General features: G+C 45.0%; 1 protein-coding gene and 1 long non-coding RNA gene across 3 annotated transcripts in view; one reads left to right on the forward strand and one right to left on the reverse strand.

Annotated features, from left to right (window-relative positions):
* The window catches only part of SHPRH (SNF2 histone linker PHD RING helicase), an 82,608-nt gene extending 79,928 nt beyond the window's left edge, over positions 1-2,680 (reverse strand). For both annotated transcript variants that reach the window (XM_004455749.3, XM_058307601.2), the window contains exon 1: positions 2,426-2,680. The gene's annotated coding sequence lies outside the window, so the exon portion shown is untranslated. The remainder of the gene's footprint in view (positions 1-2,425) is intronic.
* A 174-nt stretch (positions 2,681-2,854) lies between these two features.
* Positions 2,855-17,781, forward strand: LOC111763514 (uncharacterized). Its single transcript, XR_002796375.2, has 2 exons — positions 2,855-3,183; positions 16,253-17,781. It is a non-coding gene; the product is annotated as an uncharacterized lncRNA (long non-coding RNA).
* Positions 17,782-18,486: the final 705 nt, after the last annotated feature.

The raw sequence follows: 18,486 nt of genomic DNA on the forward strand, positions 1-18,486 counted from the left end.
GCCAGCTTGTTCACCTGTAAAATGGGGCTAAAGAGCAGCTAAACTGCAGGACAGTGAAATAATATAATACTTAACACTGTTTCTGAAATATAGCATATTCAACAAATGATAGCTGCTATTATCCTAATCCTAATTCTCTAAACTATGCTTTGCAGTAACAGAACATTCTTTACTGTGGCATAATGGGGAAGCACAGATCAGGGCTTCTCAAGCTTGACGTGCATTAGTCATCTGGGTAGCTTTTAAAAGCCTGATGCCCAGTAGCATGCCCAGTAGCATGCCAGCCAATCACAATAGGTGTGTGCAGGACCCAGGCACTGCCTCCATTACTTTCTAAGTTCTCTAGGTGATTCCAGTGTGCAGCCAAACTTGAGAAGCCTCGTTGAGCATAACCAGCTGCCCACGAAAATCTGGCTGGGAAAGGGTGGTGCAGCCCCCCTGCAGCCCAGGTCCAGTGACCAGCTCCTACCACCAGCTCCCGCCAAGGCGCGTCAGTGGGGGCCGATGCCCTGAGAGGTCTCCCCAGCAGCAGCAGGCATTATTCACTCTGACCTGGGAAGACCATCTGGTATCTTACACATCCCTTAAGATGTTTCTTCCAACCTGATTCTTCTATCGGCACAGTCCAAGGTATTTCTCAGTTAGGAAGGCAATTTCTCCAAACCATCTGGCAAGGCTCTCTCTTTGTTTGGTTCTCTGATGAGCAAACACATACTATCCAAACGAACAAAAAATCCAGTTTGGGTTGGAAGATATTACTTAAAGCTCCTTACAACTACAATGTTAATTGGCACTAATAGGCCAAGTACTGGAGAAATTCTAAATCTCTATCTTCCCTATTTCCTAGTCTTCTCCGTAGCTCACGAATCACTTCTGCTTCTTTCCCCTTCAGTGTCACGAGATGACCAGCACCTCTCTACATGGACCACACTTTCTCTGTCTTGCATTTACATATAGAAAGTCTTCTGCCAGAAATTCCCTTTCCCACTTTTCTGCAGGATGCTGGCCCAATTTTCCCCGGAAGCCATCCATGCTCAGGCAGGCTGTGTGGGAGCTCTCCCAGCCCCGGCCGCTAAGCGTCCCGCACTGTCTGAGCCTGAGCTACTTGAAGCCGGACCCCAAGCCAGGGCCCACCAGCAAGGCACACTTTCTCTAGCGTCCAGCTGTACTTCACTCATGTTTCTTTCTGGAGGAGTCTCCCTTAACCACACCCAGAGAACAATAGGTAATGTGAAACTCTTCCTTGCTACTCCTGGTCCTAAACTAACCTACCTGTATCACTGCCTGACAGAAAACACAGACTGCTAGAAAAATAAACCTAAAATGTTGTTACCAAGACAACACAACAAATGGACATCAATTAAATTTCAGATTTTTTATCTCTTTGTTAACAGACACAAACATCTTGAGTCACAAGAGACGTGGCCCGTCCAGGGGACAAGGAGGACTTGCTGCATTGTGTTCCAAAAGGCCTGTGCAGGAGAAACTCCCGAAAACAGCACCGACAGGCGCTGCCCTTCCGCAGCAGCAACTCCAGCAGGGTGAGAACCTGAAATACATGCCGTCACCAGAAGCCTTTACACCAGCTTCTGGGATTGTGCCCTAAATCCTTCTGGCCTAGCCCTCCATACATGGTTTGTTTAATAATACTGTAGGGTATAGTTCTTTTAGGCTGGGCAAAAGGGCCATATAACAAGGTCTTTCAGAAGTAAAGCATTTTATTCCGTTGCCTGCAAGCTCACTGGTTCCTGGTCCTTCGGTGCTCCGTCCCCACGCAGGAGCCCGCGCAGGCACACTGAGCTGTGCTGCTCACCAGTACCCTGCCTCCAGCTCGCTCACGTCAAAATCAAACCGTTTTTGGTGAGAATTTCAGATTTTACAGCCGTTTCTGCTCATGGAAGTTTCGTCATCCCTGTGTCGTCCACTGGAATAAGTACTGTCCTAAAGATCTGAATTCATTTTCAGTCAGAGCCTCAAGTTAAGTACAAGGGGAGACACACCCAACACCTGGGCCTCCCACCTGCGGGGTCCGGCAGGTCCCTCGGGAGAAAGGCGCAGGCTCGACGGCCCCTCAAGACCTCACACTGAGCCACCGCCAATCACCACACAGGTACCCACAGCCCCGTCCCTGGTCAGGGGGGCCGGAGGCCGACGCAAGTGGCGGGACCGCACAGCAGCCCGCAGCTCCCACGCACCCCGCCCTCTCCCCCTGCCACGCCCCTCCCCTCACCACGACCCCCTCCTCACGACCCCTCTCCCACCCAAGGCCTGCGCCTCCGCGACGGGAACTGGGCAGGAGTTCCGCGGCGTCACCCTCTCCGCCTAGTGGCTTCCCGGACCCCGCAACACCCCGAGTCCCCGTTCTAGCCCCGCGGGCCAGCCTCCCCTGACCTCTGACCCCTGACCCCGTCACCCCGGCGCCTACCTAGCGGGTGCTCCAGGCCGCTCGGGCGTCTCGGTGGCAGGCCCGGCCCTCCGAAGCCCCGCGGGTACCAGGCTCGCGCTCGCCAACCCCCGGACGTTCGCCGGGCTGGCGTGCGCCTACTGAGGCTTCGGGTCGGGGTCCCAGGCGCCCCGGAAACCCAGCTCCGGCTACCCGGCACGCGCGAGAGCGTAGAGTCAGGTGGACGCGCACGTCGAGCGTCACGCCCCCTTCCTCCCGCAATGGCCTCGGAGCCCCTTCTGCGCAAGCGCACAAGGTTAGCCACCTCCCGGGATACTACCACGGTCTCGCGATAGCGCCGCGCCAGGCCATTGGGAACCTCGGATTGGGACTCCGTGGCGGGGGCGGGGCTCCGTGGCGGGGGCGGGGCTCCGTGGCGGGGGCGGGGCTCCGTGGCGGGGGCGGGGCTCCGTGGCGGGGGCGGGGCTCCGTGGCGGGGGCGGAGCTCCGCGGCGTGCAGATGAGCTGAGCAAGGGTTGCAGCGCCGCCACCGACTCCTCGAAACGGCCTCCGCGGAACGTCCAGCAGAAACGCACAAGGGCCCGGCCGGGAGGAGCCTTCGCGGAGGGTCTGCCTGGCCTCCCAACGGGCGGGAGAAGGCCGGGGAATTAGGGCCTTGCCGTGGGAGGAGCCACCCACGCGCAATCGCGGGGTGCACAGGCGGCTCCAAGCGCAGCCCGGGATTCTAGTCCCCTGGGGTCTCCCGCACCCCACGTCCCGAGAAAGTCGATGGGCATCATGTAAGTTTCATGCAGGTCTCCTCTCGGGCCCCCAGCCTCCCCCAGAGCCTCCCAGGTTCCCCTGGGCTCCTCCATCTCCCTCAGAGCTCCCCCAGTGCTCATACAAATCCCTCCCGGGCTTCCCCAGGGCTCTAGGGTCCCCAGCCTCCTCCCGGGCTCCCCAAGCTCTCCCAAGCTCCTCCAGATTCCCCCCAGGCCTCCCAGGTCCCCTCGGGGCTCTTTGGAGGCTCCTCCAGTGTCCCCCAGGGCTTCTCCAGATTCCTCCAGTCTCCCCCAGCCTCCAGGATCCCCCAGGGCTCATACAAGTCTACCCCAGGAAGCTGGGGGAGCAGGGGGCAAGACTGCCCCTCTCTCTGGAGAGCCAGTCATTGTGCAGCACAAGCAATATAGAGCCTTTCTTTCCCTGGGAAATGTGACTTGAAATCAGTATTTAAACTTATATCGTGCCATAAAAGGTTATCTTTGATCATTTTCACATCACTTCCCAGCATTGGAGCAGAGAACTGGACTCACAGTTTGGCTGTGTGCTGCTGGTGTCAGGCAGGAATACTGAGGAATAAGCAGTGCATCATTTTATCTCTGCTCACCTCTAGAGATAGTTTCAGCTATCCTGTGCAAGTTAATAAAGATATTAAAGGATAGATTCCACTAGAAATGGGCAATTCTGTATACTGGCATACAGTGGTTACAATGAAACAAATTCCCCCTCTTGAATTTTCTAATGATATAGTGAATCCTTTGAAAATTTCCTCTATGGAGTAAAGTCTCTTAATATTAGAATTACCAGAGCTGATTTCAAAAGACATTGTTCACATTTGCATGCTGGCTCCCTGGAAACCGTCAGCTGTGAGACACCTGTTCACCTCTGGCAATGCTGAGTTCATCTGCCAGTAGATGCTAGGGACCAATGGCCTTCCACAACTGGCAAGCAATTGATTGGAAGCAAGCACATCTTATCAGCCAGCCATTCAGTGTTCACAGAGTTCAACAGCTCCTGGAAATTTTAAACATAGGGTGGTAAGTCCCCTTGCTTCCTGTGGGTTTCACTAGCCAAAGCTGTAGATCCAGTGTCTTCTGACTCAGTTCAGCTGTTTTACAAATGGACGTTAGCAGCAGAGTCTAACTGATGGGTTTATGTGTGCAAAACCCTTTCATGATCACTTTCCCATGTGATTCTTAGAACAGTGATATGGGAGATTTTTAATTTCCATTTTACAGAAGAGGAATCTGAGACTCAGTGAAACCAGTGATGTGGCCACAGTTTTGCTCTAAGAACACAGGACGTGCAATGCATCTTGACCTCTCTGTGTTGCCTCCTGTTAGTATCTTATTGCTTATCATCTATCAAATCAAAATAAGAAATGATGGAGTCATCCAACTTTCTAGGTTGACATTGACCAGTGAAGGTAAGAGGCATGTGATGATAGGGTGACAGTTCAGTCCCGGCAATGCGTTTTGCTCAGTAGAAAGATCATCAGTAAAATGTGTTCAGTGCTAACAGGGAAAGGGAGGTCAAAACAAGGTCTTGAAGAATTACTGCTGGCAGGGGTGATCAACCGTGGTGAAGGAGCAGTGCCAGCCGAAAGAAAGAAAAAGGTGTTAGAGGGACTGGGCACGTTTTGCAGGAGCAGGCACAACTGTTGTGGGGCAGGAGGGGTGTGACCTGTTTTGAACTCCACAGCTTTTCCTCAGGCTAGCCCTGGACAGGTTCCATTGTCAACTTCCAATTGAATTCTTCCTTGGCGATTTACAGGTTAGGTTTATTTAGAAATCCCCTGCTGCAAGCTCAGCCTGCAAACTGAAAACTCAAGCTGTGTCCCTTCTGCCTCTTATAATTTGTAAAGCAAAAATTTGTGATCTGTACACCAAATGCCCTTTTGGAAGTGAACTGATGACACAAGCAGTAGAAAATTCACCATTTCTTCCTAGGAATTTGTTTTGGGTGTTAATAAAGGCAATGCTCATAAATTAGGAAAAAGTATGGAGAAGCTTGAATCTGGGTCTGCTGGGAAAGAAGAGATCTGAGATTCTAGTTAGTGAAAATCTATGAAGATGGCATAATCCGTGTGGCGGACCCATCCCTGCTCTCCCCACCCTCCCCCAGCCATTACTTCTCCCACCACCCCCCCATGGTATATTTTTAAAACTAATTTTGTCAGTGTACACTCAGAACATAAGGGAATAGGAATAATGTAGGTTAATCTATTGAGTCTTATGACTCTAAGTAACATTTATTGTGCAGTTTTGAGACCTAGGAGTAAAATATTCTTTGAATATTCAAAGGCCACTGTTACATGCCATTTTGAATGTGATATAGCACTTTCAAAATGAATCTAAAACCTCAAGGAAGTATGTTCATAATAGAGTTAGCACAAAACGATGCTTGCCAAAGAAGGAAGGAGGGACTGCCCCCAAACTTCTGCCACCAGAAGGCTTGGTACCAGAGTCAGACCTCAGCATGCTGTGTTGGTTAGGTCAATCCTTGTGACAAAGGCAAAACTGGATCTGTATAAACCCTATAATCTCCTCAACTCCTCACTGAGCCTTAGATACAATTATGCAGTAGTAGTATATGATTATTAATTATGTCCAATGTCATAATGCCTCCACCTTGACTATAAGCTCCTAGGAATTTATTTTTTTCAAAAGTCCAACCATCTCAGATAATTTTTGTGAAGATAATTCAAGGATAGATATTTGGGAACCACTTGAGCAGGTGACCCTCATCTCATGACCTCACCGGTCCCTAGATGGTTAAAAATCAAGCTCATATAATTCACTTATTTCCTATAGCCATAATGTTATAAACTGGGGCTCCATTCCTGGAAATAAAATATCAAAATCAACCATGAAAATAAATAGAAAATAAAGCACAAATAGATAGTTTAGCAGACATATCCTAAGTATGAAAAACAAAACTATTCATTGAAAGTTATATTGTAAATGATACTTTTGGAAAATTTTCAACCTTAACTAAAAGATATCTTAAGATAGTACAAGTAGTACAAGTAAGATATTACAAGTACAAAGAAGTTTGCAATGAAAATGCCTGGGTTTTTGTTGTTGTTTGTATTTTTGATAAATCCCACAGAATTAGTATTTTTAGGCATTCTTTGTTTTTCCCAAGACCTTGGAATTGACTTAAAATTGAAGACATGCATCTCTGGCATTTGATTGCCAATTCAAAGCCTTTGAAGCACACAAGTGATAAAGGCTGGGAAAGGGCTTTCCTTGGCATCATAAACCCCCTGATGATTCCTTGATCTAAGTGCAGTTACAGACTGAGTGTGCAGTGTCTTCACTGGGTTGCCATTGGTTGTAGCTGGTAGACAGTCATGGATTGGCTTTTTGGTCTTTGGGATCAGGAGGAATTTTTTTTATGAAAAAGGAGATGAAGGGAAAGCTACAAGTTGAAGGTGGCTTCGATTGGCCTTCGGTCTTCACGGAACTCACAAGCCCTATACTGACAAACCTTGCAAATGTATATATCAGGAAAAGGATAGATCCTGGGGAGACCAATCACCTCTCCAAGTTCCTTGCATTTAAAGCCCTGGCAAGAAAGTATAATTTCACCATTTTTGTACTTAAAAATGGCATTTAAGCTTTCCTCCAGCTTTGGGTGGTGGCCCCTGCTGGGTTCTGGCTGCTGGGCACTGAAGGTCAGGCGGCATGGACAGTGGCCCGGCGCCCGCACCCTGCGCCCGCAGTCCCTCCACCCAGTGGGCAGCCCAGATGGATCACACCAAGTGCAGGTGGTGGGAGATGAGCCTGCCGATCAGTTAGCAACCAATGCGTTTCCCGGAGAATATACTCCCCATCTTTGACAGCTATTCTCCAGTTTTATGGTAGTGGAAAACCGTTGGCTCTGGTTTATGGGATGCAGCTGGACAAGAAGATTATGACCCATTGCGCCCTGTATCCTATCTGCAAACAGCTGTCTTCTTAATTTGTCTTCCCCTCCTGTGTCCTGCATCATTTGAAAATGTCCATGCAAAGCGGTATCCTGAGGGGCGACGCCATGGCCCCAACACTTCAGTTATCCTAGCGGGAACTAAACTTGATCTTAGGGATGACAAAGACATGATCGAGAAACTGAGGGAGAAGAGGCTGACCCCGTCACCTATCCCAAGGGCTTAGCCATGGCGAAGGAGATGGGTGCTGTCAAACACCGGGCACGCTCGGCGCCCAGGCGGCGTTGACGAAGCTGTCCAGCAGCCCTCCACCCACCCCTGTCAAGAAGAGGAGAAGATGCTGCTGCTGTAAGTGTCAGAGCCCCGCACCCCGCACCCCCACCCACCCACCCCCATCCCACTTGGAACCTTTGTACACTTTGCTCAGAAACTGTGGAGACTTCACACTCAATGCCAAGTTATTGTTACAGATTAGTTTTTCCCTAAGACCCTATTGAACCAGTCAGTAATTTCCAGGTTTTGTTTATTTAAAGTTTAGGAGTTCAGACTTTCATGTTCTCTTAAAATTTAGCCCGAAATGGCAAGCCTTGTTAAAACCTTGTTTTTCGAAAGCCCCATTCTTGCTAAGATTGAGTTGCCAAAATAACCTTTGAACTAAGCTGCATTGTTGTGTTATGAACACTCAGCACTAAACTGTTTTTTAAAAAGCCCTTGGTAGCCTCTGATGTTAGGAAACACGGACCCTTCCTAATTAGTTTGCAGGTATGTGAAGCCGGAAGGCACAGCCTCCTTGATGAAATGTTGCCATTCAGGGCGCCCAATAATTTATCAAGCCATGTTCGTTGCAGAACATTGTCCGGTATGTCATAATAGAATGAGTATAACAATTCAACTCTTTGGATCCATGTTTATTTTGTAGTGAATTTTTTTTTTTTTTTTTTTTAGTTAAATTATCTTTTGCTGAGATTTTGAACAGAAACCTGATTCTTATGTTTCCTCTATGAAGGGCTCAGCTCTTCGTGGGGGTATACTGGGCTGGGGTGTGTGCAGCCCTTAATGTGATCAAAGATGAAGACAGCATTTTGACAAAATATGCAGTGGAGATTAATTTAATTTATACTATATTGTACACAGAATAATTAAACTGAATAAAAGTGTCATGGGTACAATTTTAATGCAGTAGATTATGAAGAAAGGTCGGTATTATCAGTAAGTATTTTTCTTAAGCTTTTCCTTTCTCTTCCACCTACAATTCCTCCCCAAACTGGGCATTTAATTCCCACAGTTGCTAGCTTGAACTTAGTAAGTGCTTTTCTCATACAACCCTTTCTTAACCAGCAATATGCCTCCTGTATTACAGAATCTTTCCGACAGTCCATTAGAATTTTGTTGTTTTGTAGATTAGAAAAAGTGTATTCCTGTTTTCACATTACTTTATCCATAGCTGGTTTGTGCTTTCCTTCGTAACAAGGCATAAAAATCATGTGTTGCAACTTCCTAGTTTTTGAAATATTTGAGATGTTCTTAAGCTCAGACTCCTGCAGCATCACCGTCCTGCTGACCCTTCCCTTACCTCCCCTGCTTTCCCCGCTGCTTCTCTTGAGAAAGTTCTCAGGTCTGTGAGGTTCTGGAGGCTCGGCGCTAGTGCTGGCAGTGCTCTGTACACCTCACACCCTGGCAGGAGTACAGTGTTGGAACCTGAAACCACCAGAACAAAAATTCTAAAATTGAGAGTTGCAGAACTGTGGAGTGTTTCTACATTGATCTCTAGCCAATGCAATTAGCAGTATGATTCAAGGATTAATGAATCCTTGAATCATAAAAAAAAAAAAGGCATAATGGTGGTCCTTGAAATGTTCAAAGAATATTTTACTTGTAGGTCTCAAAACTGCATAATAAATGTTACTTAGAGTCATAAGCCTCAATAAATTAACCTACAATATTCCTATTCCTTAATGGCCTGTATCTATATTGACAGAATTAGTTTTAAAAAAATGCATTTGGGGGGAAAGTCATGATTGAGGAGGGAGGGGAGAGCTTGGGCTGGGGCCACTTTATAGGTGATGCAATCTTGTATCTTCATTGCTATCGCAACTAGAATCTTGGATCTTTTCTTTCCCAGGAGACCCAGATTCAAACACGGCATATACATCCTATAATCTGGGTGGGGGACTTCGAAGCCAAGGGCATAGTTCTCACATTTCTAGTGGAATGAACAAAGTTTGAAGACAGGTTAAAATCCCTGACCCAGCACTTGCTAGCTGCGCCCGCCCAGGCAGCTTATTTATCTCTCTGAGTCACAGTTTCATCAAAAGCAGAGTGGGGGTGCAGATGCCCGCTTTAAGGGATTCGTGAGCATATTCCCTTCTGTGTATGACGGAGGTGAGTCAGCATGGTGTGGGAAACTCAGGGCTTCACACACATTAGTTACCTCTGTGACCGACTATTCTTTCCACATATGACCTTAAGACCCAAGATACGCATCACATTATTAAATGGACATTGCATCCAGTTGGAAATGCTGTGAAATTGGACAACTTAATCACAGCTAGAAAATCAATTATTTGTCCACAATGAATCAGATGATCCATGTAAAATTCAACTAAGTAGTAGAACTAAAATAAAATTTAAATAAATAAGACATTTAAAGTTTTAAAAAAATCAAATAAATAAAACCTCCCTCCTGACTTCCAAAATGAATTTTCCAGCCTTCTCTGATATGAGATCCATTATTATAATCACATTAACATTCTTCTGGGTCTTAATTTCCTACACTCTTTTGTCCATTTTCTGAACACATTCACAGCATGATGGTAGTTTTCCAGGACTGTCATGACAAATACCACATGCTGGTTGGCTTAAACACTAATTTATTGTCTCCACAGTCCTGGAGTGTGATCAGTCCAAGATCAAGGCTCTGTGTCCTTGTCGGAGTCCACCCTTGTGCGTGGGGTCTCCTGTAGGTGTTCTGATGGCCCAGCTGAAGGGGGCTGGTCTTGATCCACATCACTGGAGTCCTTTTAAGCAGACATCGTCAGAGAGAGCCACAGAAGAAGCCGGGAGTCAGCAGGAACCTGGGAGGAAAAGGAGAGGACACTTCCCTGCGATGGGATTGCCAGCAGCCAGCACCAGAAGGCTACGGCCCCAGGAGAAGGCAAGGCCTTGCCTGTGTTCCTTGATTTGCGTGGCCTGTAGCCTCAAAACTGAGCCAGTGAATGCCCGTTGTTAAAGCTAACCCATTGTGTGGTATTTGTCATAGCAGCTCATGCCAAGTAAGACCTGTCTCCTCCTCTGGCTCCCCCTTCTTTGGCCAAATTCTCTGGTCCTAAGGACTTGAGCCATATTGGGTGAAGGTCCACCTTCATTCCGATTGGGCACATCTTAACTAATAACATCTTCAATGGTCTTATTTTCAAATGGGTTCGTGCCCACAGGACAGGGGTTAGGATTTGTTTTAGATTGCTAAAGCTGCCCACACAAAACACCAGAAATAGGGTATATTTTATAAAAGGAATTTAGTAGGGTAGAAGCTTACCGTGAAAATAGGAAAGCTGTGAAAATGACCACATCCAGGCGTCAGCAGAGAAGCTGGCAGATCCTGGACTTCTGTCGCATGGCAAAGCACAATGGCAGCTGGTCCCTGCAGAGGCCCGTGCCCTCCCCTCCAGGCTCACCTTCTCTGGCTCAGTTGTGGGTGACCAGGCACAGGGCTCGCCTCATCCCAGGCCTGTCTCTTTCAGCTTCTCCACTGATGCCAGCCTCTGTCCTCTCAGACTCTTGGAGTTTCTCCCTTTCTCTCACATGGCAGGGTCAAAATTGCAGCTCTCTTTCTCTCCGTACTTCTGCTTTCAGTTTTCAGTTTATACGAGACCCCAGCAAGAGGGTGGAGAGCTAATCTGGGTCATGCCTCGCTGACATAGCCCAATTAAAGGCCCGAAATTGATCTAATAAAAAAGCGATTGTGTTAGTCAGCTAAAGGGGTGCTGATGCAAAGCACCAGAACTCTCTTAGTTTTTTAAAGGGTATTTATTTGGGGTAGAAGCTTACAGTTACCAAGCCCTAAAGAGTCCAACTCAAGGTATCTTAAGAGGTACTTTCTTACCTAAAGTCTGCTGGCACGTGTTGATACAAGATGGCAGACAAAGTCTGGGAGGGCTCAGCCTTCCTCTTTCCTCTTAAGGCTTTGTGGTCCCAGCTGCTTCCGATCTCAGCTGCAGGTTGACATAAAGCTAGTCACTCTTCCTGGCGCTTATTTCTTTCTGGGCTCAGCTGCTCTGTTCTCTTCTTAAGGTCAACTGTAAACTGACAGGCTCATCTCTCTTCCCAGTGCACAGGATCCTCTGTGTATCTACTTCCATGTGAGAGTCTGTTTTATTAGCCCAGCAAAGGGGATAGGACTCAGTGCTGATTTGCACTCTAACGACATGCTTGAGTCAAAGCCCTAATCTTAACATAATTTAATCAAAGCCATCTCAGCTGATCTAATACAGGCAGAGGGTTCTCACGCCGAGAGAAACAGACCAGTTTACAACATAATCAAATACTTTTTTGGAATTCATAAATAATATCAAACTGGTACAGTGATCTAATCAAAAGGTCCCTTACCTTAATCTAACCGGAAGTCCCCACATACAATAGGCTTCCATGCCCAGGAAGGGTTAGTGTAGGAACAAAATTTTCTGGGGACCACAAAAGACAAAAACCAGGACAGGATTTTATGTGCCCTTTGTGGGGGCATGATTCAATCCCCAGCAATGACATAAGACCCAATTTGAGAAACTTCGGCGACATTACAACACTAGAATTATTCCAGTGTCCAGGTCTGGGGACATGGGGAAGCCACGGACCCTGCCCTGCAGTGGACCCTAGGTTGGAGAACAGAAAAACTAGCAAATCTGTCAGGAAACTACAGTGCAAGAAGTGTCACGATGGAATATTTAAACAGCTCCCAGAGGAAGGAGCTAGTTCTTCCACTTGGGAAAGCTGGGGAAAGCTTTGGAGAGACGGAAACTCTTGCATTGGGCTTTGGAGCCAGACCATGCGGAGTTGAAGTCAAGGTTTCAGAACGATGTCGGACACAGACCAGAGGGTGCGTAGATGAAAGAGGCATTGGTGAAGAGACACCAGTTAGGACCCTTCTTGCTTGGGGGGAAGAGAGCTGGTGAGGGCCCAAGCTCGGGTGCTGGGCAAGGGGGAAGCCCATCCTAGGGAGGCAAGGGGGACCCCCCTTTGCAGCAGCCCTCCACACACACTGCGCCCTCAGATCCTAGTTCAGAATAACAAGCAACCTTTCCTATAAGAGGGCATGAATTGAGCATCCGCTAAATTCCATGCCCCACACACAGTGCCCAGGTCCTCTCATAGTATAAGGTGGACGTTATGTCTCACGACTAACAGGAGGAAACATGCTGGGGGAGGGGGCAGTGCAGTATGTTGGAAACAAAAAGCATGTCTGATGTTTAGCATCTCTCAACTGTGGAATTGTTGACATCTGGGAATGGTAATTCTTGGTTGTGGGGGCTGCCTTGTGTATTGTGGCATTTGTAGCAGCACTCTCCACCACGAGATGCCCCTCCCTCCATTGTGACTATGAAAACTGTCCTCAGACACTGCAAAATGTACTTTGGGGACAAAAATCTCCCCGGGTTGAGAGTCACTCCACTAGATTTTATCTTTGAAGCCTCAGTACCTACCAAGTTACCTTGCAGACAAAAGGTATTTATGAAATGTTTGCTGGCTAGACGAAGTGGGGGAGCTGAGGAGAAAACCCAGGTCTCTATTGATGTGGGCTATGGGTGGGAGGCTCTTTGTCTCTTCAGAGATAACCTTCACCTAAGCTGTCTGTCCTGACTTGTGCGTGTGGGATGGTGAGAGGCTGCAGTCCTGCCCTTGGTAACCATGGCAATGACTCCAGTCCCAGGAAACAGTTTATCAATGCAAACTCTATAGACTTTAAATATTCAGGGGAAATGCAAACCAAATGTGCTAAAAGCTTATCTAGAATGTATGAAGTCCATGCTAAAAGCTTACCTAGGTTGTGGAAGATATATGCTAATTCAAGCCTATTGAGAACTGAAACAAAAGGACCATTTGGCCCTTCCTCTCTGTATAAAAAGAACTCAAAAATCTTGTTCGGGGCTCCGGTTTGCAACAGAAAGCTCCCGAGTCCGGTCAGCCGTCAATAAACCATTTTTCCTTCTCAAGATCATTTCTGAGCCCTGGCCTTTCTATACGCAAATAATCGAACCTCTCTCAAATTCTACAACACTGTGATTGCATGCTCTTTCCACTCAGCACACCACTGCTTCCTTCCCCCATTTTTCCCTAGAAATTTATCAGTAATCTTAACTCTCTGGGGAAAGACGGGTTGGGAATTTTCCTTAGTGTATTGATCAGGGTTCTCCAAAAAAAAGAACTGACAGGATATGAGGAGATTTATAGGACTTGGCTCATGTGACTGTGGAAATGGGCAAGTCCACATTCTGTAGGGCAGGCTGCAAGTCGGGAGCTCTGATGACGGGACGACAAATGCCCGAGGAGAAGCTGGGTGGGTGAAGTAGAGATGGAGATTCCTTCCAACTGCTCAGGTCCTCAGTTCTCCCTCTACAACTGCTGAAGGCAACTGGAGACGCAACTGGCCATAGATGCAACCAACTTACTAAGTATTTAAATCATGAAATGCCCTCACAATAACAATCAGGCCAGTGCTGGCTTGGCCAAACAACTGGACACTATAGTCTAGTCAAGGTGACACGTGAACTGAGTCATTAAACACAGGTACCTGGAGAGAGAGAACCATAAGAGGTGCATATCGTCTCTGAAGTTAGGTACTAGATTTTTTTGACACTTCAATACTTCTGAAAGTCATGTTAATGTAGGCTATGAGTGAGGAGGCTGTTCATCTCTTCATAGATAACCTGACTGAGCTGTGCGTGGGGGATAGTGAGAACTGCAGCCCTGCCCTTGGTAACCATGACAACAGCTCCAGTCCTGAGAGACAGTTTAGCAATTCAAACCCTATATGCTTTAAATATTCAGGGAAAATGTAAACCAAATGTGCTAAAAGCTTATCTAGAATATATGAAGTCATGCTAAAAGCTTACCTAGGATGTGGAAGATATATCTTAATTCAAGCCTATTGAGCACTGAAACAAAGAATCGTTTGGCCCTTCCACTGTATAAAAAGAACTCAAAAATCTTGTTCAGGGCTAGGATTTTGAATGAGAAGCTCTGAGCCCGGCAGGTCGTAAGTAAATCCTTTTTCCTTCCCAAAATTATTTCTGAGTCCTGGACTTTCTATGTGCAAATAATTGAACCTTTCTCGACTTCTACAATATCAGCTTTCAATCTTTTGTCTTTGGGTGGAATATTGCATTCAGATGTTTTGGCATGATGCAATTCTTTCTTTTAAAGATTTATTTTATTTATTTATCCCTCCCACTCCCCGCCCCGTGTTGTTTGCAGTTGCTGTCTGCTTTCTTGTCCATTTGCTGTGTGCTCTCTGTGTCTCCTTGTCTTCTCTTTAGGAGGCACTGCGAACCAAACCCAGAAAGGCGCTCAATCACCTGAGTTTCCTCAGCTCCCTGGTTTGTTGTGTCTCTCACCGTCTTTCCTCTTTGTTTCTCTTTTGTTGCATCATTTTGTTGCACCAGCTTGCTGTGCCTGTCCACTGCGCCAGCTCACCTTTTCCAGGAGGCACCTGGAAGCCACCTGCAGCCTCCCATGTGGTAGGCAGAAGCCCAATTGCTTGAGCCACACTGACTTCCAACCATTCTTAATTTAAATAAAACTTGTCTACCTTACACTTATCTTTTCAAAGTAGATAGGCTTCAGCCAAGTGACACCAAATAGATGAAATAAGTTTAAATGTATTTCTTTGTTTCCCTAAATGTTTCCTATTTAATGACTGAATTATATAGAGATACTATGATGATTTATTGTCTTTAACTCAGCCAATAATTACTCATACACTGTGTTAGATTTTGATATCATTTCACTTGTATGATGTGCTTATTTATGGATTTGCTTTTCTTTTAATTATTGTCTCAGCTTAAAGATTTTACAAAATGAGCAGCTTTAAAAAATGGTCTCCGGGGTGAAGTTGTGGCTCAAGCAATTGCGTGCCTGCTTGCCACCTGGCAGGTCCCAGCTTCAGTTCCTGGTGACTCCTAAAAACAAAAACAAACAACAAATGAACAAACGAAAAAACACTCAGGGTAGCAACGTGACTCAGTGATTGAGTGCTGGCTTTCCACATACAAGGTCCCAGGTTCATTCTCTGGCCCCAGTGCCTCAAATATATACATAAATAAATAAATATAATAAAAAGTCTCAAACTTTTAAACTGAACGATGTTTTTGATTAAACTCATTTATACCTTGACAGAGGAGTTAAAATGATGATTTACTCAGGACTAAAAAATCTTTTGTAACAATATGAAGAATTTTCACATATTAGAAACATAAATATGTTGTGTTGTCCTGAGTCCTACAAAAGTACATTGAAAAAGAATTGAAGTGAAAATTACTACTGTTAAAATAAGATGAAAATCCCTGGACAACTAATTTTAACGTAACTAGCCTTTCTGGAGCAGTAAATTTGGTGGAGTTTGGAACAGTGTCTAAAGCTAAGAAAATATAATAGGTCTCAAGATTTTGGTGTGTTTGTTTTTAATCTTGATGTCTGATGACATCCTGGAAGTTAGTTAGTAGCATCTGGTTGTCTAAGAGAAGAGTAGGGTTCCTGCATTTGGGAGGCACACAGTAAATATTTATTGGTTTCTTGCCTTCGTTCTATTCTCCATCCTTGACTCCTCTCAGCCCCACCATCCTACTGATGACAAAGTTCTGGCCACCGCCATTGCCAGACTCACCCCACTTTCTTCCCACTGGGTCTCCGCAATGCTTCAGTCACATGCCCCTCCACAGTGCCAGTGTTGTCTTTCTGAAACACTTCTGATTAACTTATTTCTAATTTGAAGTGCACCTTTTCCTTCAAGGTAAAGTTTACATTCCCCCATGTAAGTATGGCTTTTTCCAGTCTGGCTCCTTTTTTTCTTAATGTTTACCCCAATGTACCCCCAAATTTATTCTTGTAACATGTAATTAATATTTTAAAAATCATGAGTGAGATTTTTTTTTTGCACCCTTGGTTTTCAGAATCTGGTATACGTTTTACATTTATGGCACAGTTCAGATCATCCACACCAGATTTCAGAGCTCAGGAGACACACGTGGCTAGTGGCTGCCATCTTGGAGGGCTTGGCTCCAGGACCTTGAGGAGAACAGGACTGCAGTGATGCCGGGATACTACATCTTGCCCTGAGAAAAACGTCTCTCCCTCGGCGGTGAAGACACCCGACGGACAGGAGGCCCCAGAACGGAATGACGGCACAGTGAGGCAATACTGTATACACAAATGGGGTTGCAGATCTGGACAGTCTCAAGAATATCCAAACAGAGAGTTCTCTTCCTCATGCTTAGCCTAGGGGCCAGAAGGCCTTGTGTCGCATTTCCTAGGCTGTGAGATGCTGACAGGGGCTCCTGGAAAATTGTCCAGAAATTAATGGATGAAATAACTTGAGCAAGTTTCTTTAGAACTGCATGATTTCTGGTAGGCTTTTTAAAAATTATACAAATTGACTCTGAAATTCTTTCCCTCTGTGTTAGTTTCCTAGGGTGTCCATAACAAATGACCACAAACGAGGGTAGGATGAATTCTTAGCCCAGTGGCTCTCAGACATCAGGCATCAGAACTGCCTGGAGGGGGGTAAGGCACAGCTTGTTGGGCCCCGCACCCAGAGCTTCCAGTTTAGAGCGCTCGTGGAAGCTCTGGAAAATCTGCATTTCCAACAATTTCTCAGGTGGCACTGATGCTGCAGGTCCTGCAAACCCACTCTGAGGAACACGAGACCACCTGGGAAGAGAATGTTAAGAGGCCTGTCCTAGGACTCTCAGAAATGTGGAGACATGGGCAGAAATGGTCCAATTTTTGAAATTATTTTCAGAGAATGTCTTCTTTCAAACCTCAAAACAAATTTATTTTTCTGGGTTCACAGCATCTAGAAAGTCCAAGAGGTCCAGAACTTTATTTTGAATGATAATTAAGGGGTGTTAACAGTTTTAACTACCTCTTTAAATACTTATTGTAATTAACATAGGTATTATATTATCTTATATTACATTATATATTTCATTGCATTTTGCTTCTTTGAAAGGTAATTACCTATGTAGGAGAAATTCTTAGCCCAACAATGTAAAAATAGCCATTTGAGCAGGTAAAACTCAAAATAGTTTGAATAAAAGAGTTTTGTTTTTTAAATATATCTCTTGTTTGAAAAAAGGGTGGGAGGGAATATTTCCCCTGTTCTACCAGGAATCTGTGAAGGAGTCCTATTGCTTTAAATAGTCTATTTTCTCCTATGCAGAATAACATATTTGTCCAATATCTTTCCAGTTGAGTGTGAAAAATTAAAATTAACCTGAAAAGCATAATTTTTTTTTCATTAGTGGAGGTGTTCATAATGGAAATGTTGGCAGAAACAAAATCTTTAATCAAATATTTAAAATAAATTCAAATCACCAGTGATTATCAACTTGATTACAAAAGAGGCATCTTCTTATGAAGAATAGAATATTTATGTATGTGTGTTCAGTCATTTTGAATAAAGATATGCATTTAGAAAACATTCTAGTTTGATTGAAGTTTCTATGCCCCTAAAGAACCAGTTTTAGTTAAAACATTTCTCAACATTATCCTTTTTGTCATGTCAGTTTAAAGGAGATGTAATGCAATATTTCTGTAATAACTGCTAGCTGTATACCATCATTAGAAAATGCAAAATATTGAAATGAATGATAGAAAAAATCCTGTTTGTAGATGTAAACAAACTTGCTTTTAGATTCTCCATACCATATGCTGCATATTCTCTTAATAGATCAGAAATTATATCTATATATAAGGAACAAAAAGTGCTTCTTTAATTTTATCTTGATGGGTCCTTTTGCTATGTCAAAGTGTATGTGTTTTTTTTTTTTAACATGGTGTATTAAAGTCATTTGTAACAGGTATCAAAATATCAATTTAGGCAGGTTTCATAACTTAGTCTGAACTTGTGGCTGTAATTTAATATTCTTCAATTTTATGGAAAAACATTAGTGCCTTGCTATTGTGGGGTCAAGTTTCACAGGAAAATGCCCTTCACTAACTTTTTAAAAATCTTTTATTATTTTATTTTTTAAAAGAAGCTTTAGATTACATAAATGTTACATTGAAAATATAGGGGATTCCTGTACACCTTACCCACTCCCCCACCCACAATTTTCCCCATTAGCAAGTGTCTTTCATTAGTGGTACATTTGTTAAGATTGATGAACATATATTGAAGCATTTC

Source organism: Dasypus novemcinctus, chromosome 11 (genome assembly GCF_030445035.2).
Source record: "Dasypus novemcinctus isolate mDasNov1 chromosome 11, mDasNov1.1.hap2, whole genome shotgun sequence".
Classification (NCBI taxonomy): domain Eukaryota; kingdom Metazoa; phylum Chordata; class Mammalia; order Cingulata; family Dasypodidae; genus Dasypus; species Dasypus novemcinctus.